A 10,990-nucleotide genomic window follows, 5' to 3' on the forward strand; every position below is an offset into this window, starting at 1 on the left:
GAGTTCCCTCTGAACTTGGACATCTGAGGGCTAGCATTTCCATACTGCACTATGCTCTTAATTCTGCAATGTGTTTGGGATGTAAGCATTGGCCGGAGACCTTTGAGACTTTTGGGAACTTTGATACACCCCAAATATGAGAAAAGGCTTTGGAAACGTGATACTGGAAGTTGGTTCACCTCATATTGTTAGACCTTGAGTCTAAATTAGGCTCCTTGGTTGTAGCTTAATTTCTGATGTAATTTTAATTTTCTTAATTCTTTTTGGTCTGTAATATATTGTAATAACTTATGGGGTTCTAGTGAAAAGGGGAGGGTCACTTATATATGCAAAGGGTAGACAACATGCTCATAGGCGTTACTATTTATAAGTTTCTGCACTTCTGCATATCATATAGAAATCCTGTTTGTAGGTTTTTCTGCACCTCTGCATATGTAGAGATCATGTCTATAGGTTTTCTGCACTTTAGCATATCATATAGAAATCTTGCCTATAAGTTTCTGCACTTCTTCATATAGAAATCATGACTATAGGTCTTCGGCACTTCTGCATTTTACATCTATCATTAGAAACAGTTATAGGTTAAGTAATAATAAATTTCATTCTAGATACCATGTCTATAGGACTCCTGCACTTTTATAATCGTCTTAGAATCAACAACGCCTAGAAATCATGCCTATAGGAGTAACCAGTTGAATCTGATTTGTTTATTTCATCTACAAGTCTAAAATCAGTAGTAATGTGGTTTAACATCTGCAGAACTTATGTGTTTTCTACAATCAATAAGCCTTCTTTAAAATCGGAGTAAGCACTGTTAGATATCATGCATATAGGTCTCACTTAGGCAAACCATTAGGTAATTAATTAACTGTATCAGTCTTTGATAAATTACCACCCGGGAAGGCTAATTCGGACTCCTCATCTGAGAAATATGTGATGAATCAGTCTATCCTACGCTTTAATTTAATTTAGACAATAACCAGTACATGCAAGTCATTCTAAACAATTTGTTTCTTTAAATAAAGAGGCATGTTTGAGCCTTTAAATGTTATGTGTTTTCCCATATTTACTCTATGTGTTTTGTTTGTTGCCCTAGATTTTGTCCTTTAAACCGTAAAAGACAAATCCCCCTTCCCTTTAGGACTAGTAGTCTCAATACCTCTGAGGCTAAGAGGATTGGGGCGGGTACTAGCATGCAATAAGTAACGACACCATTCTACACTTTAATACCTTAACGGGGTGGGAAGGGTACGTATGGATATGATGACCGATGCGCTAATACCACGTGTAACCCCTCTTTTGAGGAGTGATTACCGGGTATTGCATTGACATGATCCATATTAATCATAAACCTAGGACCTCCTCCCTTTACCTGTCTTTATCAGCTTTCTTTAGAATTGCTTAATTCTTTCATAAATTTCTGCCCTCTTTACTGTTCCTCAAATGTCTTCAATTTATTTGCCATATTATATGCAAGCCCCTCTATTTGAGCCCCTAATTGCTTACTTGATTATGTGAAGTCACAATTGTAACATGGCCGGAAACCATACTAGTGGATCTTGAGGGGTGCCTAACACCTTCCCCTCGAGATAATTTCTAGCCCTTACCCAAACTCTGGTTCTTCAAACTCAAACCATTCTTAGTGTCCTAATGCACTTAATCATTATGTCGCGACTCTTCAATTCCAAAACCCAATTCCCAAAAGGGAACGAGTTGACCTCCCAAATGTCACAAGCCCGATTTCGCGAGAACAATGGGGCACGACAGCGCGGCGACTCTGCTGGGGATACTTCTTTTAGGCTTTTACCATCTCATATTACTTGTGACTTTACTGCTTCTTTATTGCCTTTATTTAATGTCTTTATTTCTCTTCTATTACGAAACTGACTTGGCTCTTTGTTTCTTTCCTTTAATGCTTTCATTTACTGCTTTCCTTTAATACTGTTGTAATTATGAGCAATTATTTTAATTATTACTTTATGAATGTGCAAATACATGACAACTTGTAACTGCATATTCAACATCATATTCTACTCGTGCCAAACAAAATACCATAGCAATGCTTATAATGAGTGGTTGCGCCCTTCCGATATCATTACCCCCCCTAAATTTAGCAAAGACGTATTTGCGGTAAAACCAGTCGATCAACGGTGTAGTCTATAGTTCCGTGCCTTTCCCTCTTGAGTTGTCCACTCAAGGGTACCAGTCTAATACCTTATAGAAACCCTACTCTGTTCAATTGTGCATGCATCACTGTCAAAACCTAGCCGAGTCAGTTATGTTGTCCACATAATGACTCTTTAAGATAGCCTTGTCCAAAGTCCACTGGGTTTCCTGGGAACCCAAACGGACATTACCATATTCTGTGCATTTATTTGGAGAACTAAATGCCGCTTATGCTAATTATTGGTTTAGATAGTCGAGTCCGGCGGGGTAAGGGTCTAACACTTTGTTTTGCAGAAATGAGGCACGAAGTCCTCAGATTTGGCATGGTCACCAACATCCATCCAAGGTTGCTAAGCTGGTGGAAGGATCTTCACTCCAGTGATTAGGCTGTTGTCCGAAAATACCTAGGAAATTTGCCTTCTCTCCTGGAGGTCCAACCCAACAACAAAATCATAGAAGCTGCTACTCTGTTCTGGGACTGTGATAGGTCTGTGTTTCACTTCGGGAAGATTGAGATGACACCTCTGCTCGAGAAAATAGGAGGATTAGCTGGTATTCCGTGGGAGACTCCGGGTTTACTTATGCCGGAAAATCGCAAGGGTAGGGGTTTTCTCAAAATGATGGGACTAAAGAAAAACACAGACTTGACCTGTTTGAAGGATTCCTACATTCCTTTCGACTATCTGTACGAAAGGTACGACCATAGTAAGTCCTACCGCACTTACCCAGATGAATTCGCCCTCACCTCATTGGGGCATATCCACATAAGGGTCTTTGTCTTTATGTTCTGCTTCTTGGGGATGATAGTGTTTCCTATGAAGATAGCAAGGATTCACACCAGGCTAGCTATGGTCACGAAAACCTTAATGGAGGGAATTGGTGGGAAACCCTTTAGCATAGTGCCCATGATCGTTGCAGAAATGTACCGAGCCTTGGAAAAGTGTCAACAAGGATCCCCACACTTCGAAGGTTGCAACTTGCTACTCCAGCTCTGGCTCATGGAGCATCTCCAAATGGGTGAATATCGTAAAGAGATTCAGCGGAGAGACTGGGACGATCATATAGCCTTACATAAACCAAGGTGAATGAACTACATGCCCGACATGTTTGCTCAGCCAGAAGATGCCAAAGGATGGACGGAGACATTCAGCGAGTATGCTACTCATTAGAGATCAAAAGCTGCTAAGGTCAGACCGGATTTAGAAGAAGAACAAATGAACAGGTTTTTCGTCCGAGCTCAAGACCCGCAGTACTATGAAAAGTTAATGTTGATTGAAAGCCAGAAATTTTCCGACATCATCAAGCTATGGGAAAGGATCGAGGAAGGTATCAAAAGTTGTATGGTCACTAACTTTGAAGCTTTGCAGGCCACCAACAGGGCTCTACAGTGTGGTGGCACGTCCAAGAAAAGGGGCGTGGGCGCCGTGATTGTTGCACAGAGAACAAAATCCCCAATCGAATACCAAACCTACCCAATACCTCCACTCATATATCAACCTACCCTAAATTATCAAGCACCCTCTCCCTCTTACCAAACCCTACCATCTGCTTACCAATCACCTCCACCTCCCACATATCAACCCACTTCACCCAGATATTCCCAACCCGCACATGTCTACCAAACCTACAATACTCAACCCTCTCACTATCAACCACTTCCCACCCGCCAAAACTTTCCTAGACCCCGACCAAACTTCGACCGCAGACCCCCCAAACAATATACCTCTATTGCCGAACTTATCGACTAGCTATATGAAAGGCTCAAAGCTGCTGGTTACATCACCCTTATCCCTGCCGTAAACCCTGAAAACCCCTCCCAATGGGTCAACCCAAACAAAACTTGTGCATACCATTCCGGAATGAAGGGGCATACCATCGATGAGTGCCGCTCTCTGAAGGATAAGATCCAAGCTTTGATTGACAACAAGATTATCGTAGCAAAGGAGCCAACTCCGAATGTCCGCAATAACCCTCTGCTTGTCCATAAAGATGGAGGCATTCACATGATTGAGATAGAGGACGACTGGGACCCCAAAGGGTCGATCAGATTAATCGCTGAAGGTGACGAGCCAAAGGAACCAATGGTCACACTTAATCCGATTGTGGTCCAGATCCAGCCTTCTGAAAACGCTGAAGTAGACATGTCCATACCACTTGAGTTCGAAGCACCTTCTTCTGCAAAGACACCAGGACCTATTGAGGTCGAGTTTGGGTCTCCAAAGACACCTGTACCATTCGAAGTGGTTGTGTTACCATCTAAGGCAACGGTGCCCATTCCGGTGGCCATGACAGCCGTACACCGTTCCATACGAAGGCCATACCATGGGATTACACCGCCGGGGCAAGAAGGAAAGGGAAAACCAAATCTGGAGAAGTAATTGCAGCACATGGTATGACAAGAACCGGCAGGGTTTATACACTATAACACCTAGCCGAGTCCAGTAAGCAGGCCTCTGGACGACCAACCGTCACTGAAACTGGGCCTGATGATATCTGGAGGAAGATACAAGCCAAAGAGTATTCGGTTATTGATCAGTTGAACGCCATCTACGATTTCTATCTTGGCTCTGCTACAAAGCTCTGACACATATAAGAATGCCTTATTGAAGGTGTTGAGCGAGGCATATGTACCCAGCAACATAACTGGAGGAGAAATGGAAAACATGGTGGGTCAAGTATTGGAGAGTCACAAAATCACTTTCCACGAAGATGAGTTTCCACCTAAAGGGCTAAGCCACAACAAGGCCTTGCACATCACTGTGCAGTGCGAAGATCATTTCATCACCACAATCCTGATTGACGGAGGGTCCAGCCTCAATATTTGTCCATTGGTGACTCTCAGAACATTGGGAAAGAGCCTGCATGAGATCAAGGATGGAGCCATCAATGTCAAAGGTTTCAATGGATCCCAAAGGTCCACTATTGGGGAAATCAGTTTGTGTCTGCAAATGGGACCGACTTGGTTCGACGTTGATTTTCAAGTGATAGACGTCCTAGCATCTTACAACTTGCTATTGGGACGGCCCTGGATCCATGTCGCTGGGGCTGTAGCATCAACCCTACATCAAGCAATGAAATTCGAGTGGAATCACCAAGCGGTAATTATTCACGGCGACGGTAGCAATCCCATATACAGTCGCCAGACCATCCCAGCAATCGGAGAAAGAAGGAAGATAGGCGGAGAAACCTTCCATCACATTGAGCGAGTCAATGTCGTGGACAAGGCCAAATGGTGGGATAGCAAAATTGAAAGTATACTGAATTGGTGTGGATACGAAACTGGAAAGGGACTTGGCAAGAATCTCCAAGGAATCGCTAAGCCTATCAAGTTAAAGAAACACGGTACCACTTTCGGTTTGGGATATGAATACACTTGGGAGGAATTCAACCATTGGTCGCCACCATGGCGCAGTCCCTACTACCCACTGGAGCATCCAATACCTCGCTTGGAATAGACTTTCTAGCCCGCCAATGTCATATATGGGTCGGGAGTAGAGGAAGCACTGGCGGCGATGAGGAATCTGTTTTTGGAAGGTGATAATATGGATTGTTGTGTCATTTTCGAGGAGGAAGGGGAGGAAAGCCCTTCTATACAAGTTGTGAGCCGAGGAGCACGCCTTAACAATTGGTCCATCAGAACCACCAGGGCCCGGAAAGCTTCGGGGTAGCAAGGCTGAACAAAGCACCATGCATTATTTTTATTTCTTTGCTAATTGACTTTCTTTCCGTATTTTTAATATTGAAATAAGAGATCCAATGTTCAAAACAATTATGAAATTTATCAAAGCATTTCAGTTTCTTATAAATCTTGCTCTTATTACTTTTTATCGTTTACTTTATTTACACAGCATTACTATTACTTATCTTGATGAACAAACGATTGTGACGTGACGAGGCAACACAACAAACGGATATGGACTCAGAAGAAGATGATATACCAGAAGAGGTTGTTAAAGAGGTTTAGGATTTTGAGAACAGACCTAAGTCTAACCTAGACAAAACTGAGATTGTCAACCTGGGAGATGCAGAAAATGTCAAAGAAACACGAATCAACATTCATCTGTCACCATCAGAAAAGAAAGAGTACACGAAATTTCTAAGGAAATATGAGGACATATTCGCCTGGTCTTATGATGACATGACTGGTCTCAGTACACCTATTGTAGCTCACAAACTGCCAACCGATCCAACATGTCCACCAGTAAAACAGAAGCTCAGGAAGTTCAAACCTGACATGAGTTTGAAAATCAAGGAAGAAGTCACCAAGCAAGTCAAAGCCAAGGTTCTCAGGGTAGTAGAGAATCCAACATGGTTATCCAATATTGTGCTAGTGCCGAAGAAGGATGGGAAGGTTAGAGTCTGTGTCGACTACCGGGATCTCAAACGGGCCAGTCCGAAAGATGACTTCCCCTTGCCGAACATACATATTCTAATTGATAACTGCGCCAAGCATGAACTACAATCGTTCATTGATTGTTTTGCTGGGTATCATCAGATATGGATGGATAAGGAAAACGCGGAGAAAATGACTTTCATTACGCCATGGGGGATGTATTGTTACAAGATGATGTCGTTTGGGTTAAAGAATATTGGGGCCACCTACATGAGGGCCATGACTACTATTTTCCATGACATGATACACAAAGAGATCGAGGTGTATGTAGATGATGTCATCGTCAAATCCAAGAGAGCCATTGACCATATGGAAGATCTGAGGAAGTTCTTCAACAGACTAAGAAGGTACAACTTGAAGCTGAATCCCGCCACGTGTGCATTCGGGGTTCCTACCGGAAACTACTTGGGTTCATTGTGAGTCGTCGAGGAATAGAACTAGATCCGTCAAAGGTCAAAGCCATCCAAGAATTGCCACCACCGAAGAACAAGAAAGAAGTTATGAGTTTCTTGGGAAGACTTAACTACATCAGCCGGTTCATAGCTCAATCCACTATCATTTGTGAGCCAATCTTTAAGATGTTGAAGAAGGACGCCACTACTAAATGGACTGATGATTGTCAGTAAGCCTTTGACAGAATCAAGGAATACCTGCCAACACCACCAGTTTTGGTCCCGCCCAAGCCGGGTAGACCTCTATTACTCTACCTTGCAGTATTGGATGGAGCTTTCGGTTGTGCTCTGGGGCAGCATGATGAAACGGGAAGAAAGGAGCAGGCCATCTATTATCTCAGCAAGATGTTCACCCCGTATGAGGCCCGATATTCTCTATTGGAACGCACCTGTTGTGCCCTGACTTGGGTAGCTCAGAAGTTGAGACACTATTTTTGTGCCTATACCACTTACCTCATATCAAGAATGGATCCTTTGAAGTACATCTTTCAGAAGCCCATGCTCACTGGCAAGCTAGCCAAGTGGCAAATCCTGCTGAGTGAATTCGACATTGTTTACGTGACTCAGAAGGCAATCAAAGGACAAGCACTAGCAGATCATCTTGCTAAAAATACCGTGGATGGAGAAAACGAGCCTCTAAAGACGTATTTTCCTGATGAAGAGGTATCTTCCATAGGGGAAGATATTGCAGAACCCTATGATGGTTGGAGAATGTTTTTCGACGGAGCAGCAAACTTCAAAGGAATTGGCACAGGAGCGGTCCTAGTATCAGAAATTGGCCAGCATTATCTGGTGTTTGCCAAGCTTAGGTTCTCGTGCACCAACAACATGGCCGAGTACAAAGCCTGCATCTTAGGGCTCAAGATGGCCATTGACATAAACATTCGGGAATTGCTAGTGATCAGAGATTTAGACCTACTTATACATCAGGTCCTAGAAGAATGGGCAACTAAGAACTCCAAGATACTCCCTTATTTGCATCATGTACAGGAATTGCGGAAGAGGTTCACAAAGACAGAGTTCCAACAAGTTCCCAGAGTTCAGAATGAGTTTGCCGATGCATTGGCTACCCTATCGTCCATGATACAGCACCCTGACAAGAACTTCATTGATCCTATTTCGGTAAAGATCTATGATCAGCCAGCTTACTGCACTCATGTAGAAGAAGAAGCAAACGGAAAACCTTGGTTTCATGATATCAAGGAATATTTGACGAAAGGAGAATATCCAGAACTCGGAAATCCAACTTAGAAACGCACACTTCGGAGACTATCTAGCAACTTCTTTCATAGGGGAGGAATCCTGTATAGGAGGACTCCTGATTTGGGGTTACAAAGCTCAAGAAACAACTTACTTTGGGCATTTAATCACGGTTGTGGGTAGGTCTTTTAATGATGTGGTAAAAATGGGAGAAATGGTAGAAAATGGGCTGAAGTCTAGCAAGATCATGAGTTATTCTGCTTTAAAAGCCACAACACAAGCAATTCAGAACGACACAGGAAGCTCGCTGGGTCAGAAGGAACACGATGATGTTGCCATGGTCGTTTCAGAGTCACGACATGGACCAAAGGGTACGCCTCACCAATATACCCAGCCTCAACTCCAACCCCAAACCTATCCCCGAGCTCCACATAATCCACCTCAGTATTATCCTCCAAACAATGTCTGGTCATCTGCCCAACCACCAGGTCACTCCATATGGCTAGTGCCAGCACCGCATAATGCATTCTTGCCTTCACAACATTTTCGAGCACCCAACAACCCAAGAAAACAGGGACAGGGAAGGTAACAAAGGCAAAGAAATAGTTTCACGCCAACTGGGGAGTCCTACACAAACTTATTTGAAAAGTTAAAGCATTCTGGCCTGATTGAGCTGCTCCTCGGCCATACTCCAGACCCATATGCAAAAGGCTTTGATCCTACTGTACGATGCATGTACCACTCTAATGTCCAAGGGCATAGCATTGAAGATTGTCGTTCCTTGAAAAGGGAAATAGAAAAAATGATTCAAGAAGGGGTAATTGTGATCAATGACAGTGACAGGGAGCACACAAACCCTCTTGGGAACTTGTTGACTGAAGTTGATGATATTGAAGTTAGTAATGGTCTTGGCAATATTGATGAGGAACTCAGTGGCTAAGATGCCGTTCTTGGTAATTGGAAAGATGCTCCATTTCTTGGTCAGCCGGAGAGGAGTTTTGGTGGTTTATTTTGTTGTCATTTCTGTTGTCCGGGTTATTTTCAAGGTTGTAATCCGGATATTATCTTGTGACTCAAACCCTTCTATCCTTTTATTTTGCCTAGTTTGTTTAGTCGTAGTAGCTCATTTAGTGTTGTCTAGGTTTGTTCCAAGGTTGTAACCCCGGTTTAGTCTATTTGTTCTATTGTTCAAACCCTTTCACCATCTGTCTAATGCAATTTTCTATTTTCTGTTATTTCTAGTCATTTTTGTTTATTTCTCTTTTCCTTTTATAGTTCTTTTCTTGTTAACTCTAGTGACATGACATGCACGCGTAATTCTCAGCCTGGTCTTAAAAAGTTAATTTAGTCATGAAGCAATAAAACAATTTTGAAGATGATAGGGACATTTGAGGGAAATAAGTAAAGGCATTTTGAGATCATTTCAAGCCCGAATTGCGATACTGGGGCAGATAGAACATAAAGAAATACTGTTGAAACGCATCCTGCCGCATCAGGTTGAAGCTAAGGCAAGTTTGCCCCAAATTGACAGGGGCCGTTCGTGATAATGAGAGTGAGGGTGTTGTCCAATGGTGCTTTTAGTTAACAGATGTAGAAGGCGAATGTGTAGATATGGTTGTCAAGTCTGGTACAATCAAAAGATGTTAGAAATGTTTTCCTTGGTTTGTTTAATTGTGTAGTTTGCACTTGACATGTTTTGGAGATTGGAATGACGAAGGCATTTTGTTCTGCTATCTAAACACTTTATCCTTCGTTACCCCTTTGAGGCTTATTTATTTTCTTTCATACCCCTCTTTCGGAATCAGTAGCAAAGATCAGAAACGCAAGCGTGAAAGATAAGTAAAGGAAAAAGAGAAAAGAAAAGAGAGAAAAGAAAAGAAAAAAGACAATAAAACAACAAAAAAAAAGAGAAAGAGGAAGAAAAAGGAAAGAAAAAAATACAACAACAAAGGAATTTCTATGTTATGAACTACGTTAGACCTGATTCCTTTTAAGGATACGTAGGCAGCCTCACGGTTCAGTCTCATCAAAAGAAAATTTAAAAGTTCCCAAGCAAGAAACTGGGGCAGAAGTTGTGGTAGTTGTAAGAAATCTGATTCAGAAAGTTGTAATTTTGAACCCAATTGAGTTGTTTTGAGCCTTTTGATACCCTTTCTTCCTAACTCCATCCAAAAGCCCACATTACGGTCCAAATAAAGACCTTCCGACCAGTCTTCGAGACATGCCAAGTCGAGCAAGCAGAGGTGATTCATATGAAGGGCAACACTCTGGTTCAAGCAAAAAAAAGGAGAGAATCTTATTGATGAAAACCCCCACGGGTACCGCAAGGCGATGAAAGCTGAGAGAAATAAAAAGTGAGAGAGTCTTATTGGTGAAAACCTTCACGGGTACCTTGAGGCGACTGTAAGATGAGAGAAAAGAACAAAACGAGAGAGGCTTGATGGTGAAAACCCTCCGGGCACTACAAGCCGAATAAGGATTGTGAATCAGATTGGATAATCAGAGCATTGAAGCCCAGTTTCATGGCTTAAGGGTACAACAAGAGTTGAACATCATATTTGCTTCACGGAATAGGCCACAAGTGCATGTCATGGCCATTAGAATTGGTATCCACGTCTGATAGGTTTCTACTTTGTAGTTTTCTTGTTAGGAATAATCTCTTTCCTTTGTCCTATACTCTATGCCTTTTGTCTAGGTTACTCCCTCTCTTTAAGTCTGTTTGGTCAAAACAAGTTAGAAATGACTTCAACATTTTCCACCAGCTTTCCAATTGCACAAA

The sequence above is a fragment of the Nicotiana sylvestris genome, chromosome 11 (genome assembly GCF_000393655.2).
Source record: "Nicotiana sylvestris chromosome 11, ASM39365v2, whole genome shotgun sequence".
Classification (NCBI taxonomy): Eukaryota; Viridiplantae; Streptophyta; class Magnoliopsida; order Solanales; family Solanaceae; genus Nicotiana; species Nicotiana sylvestris.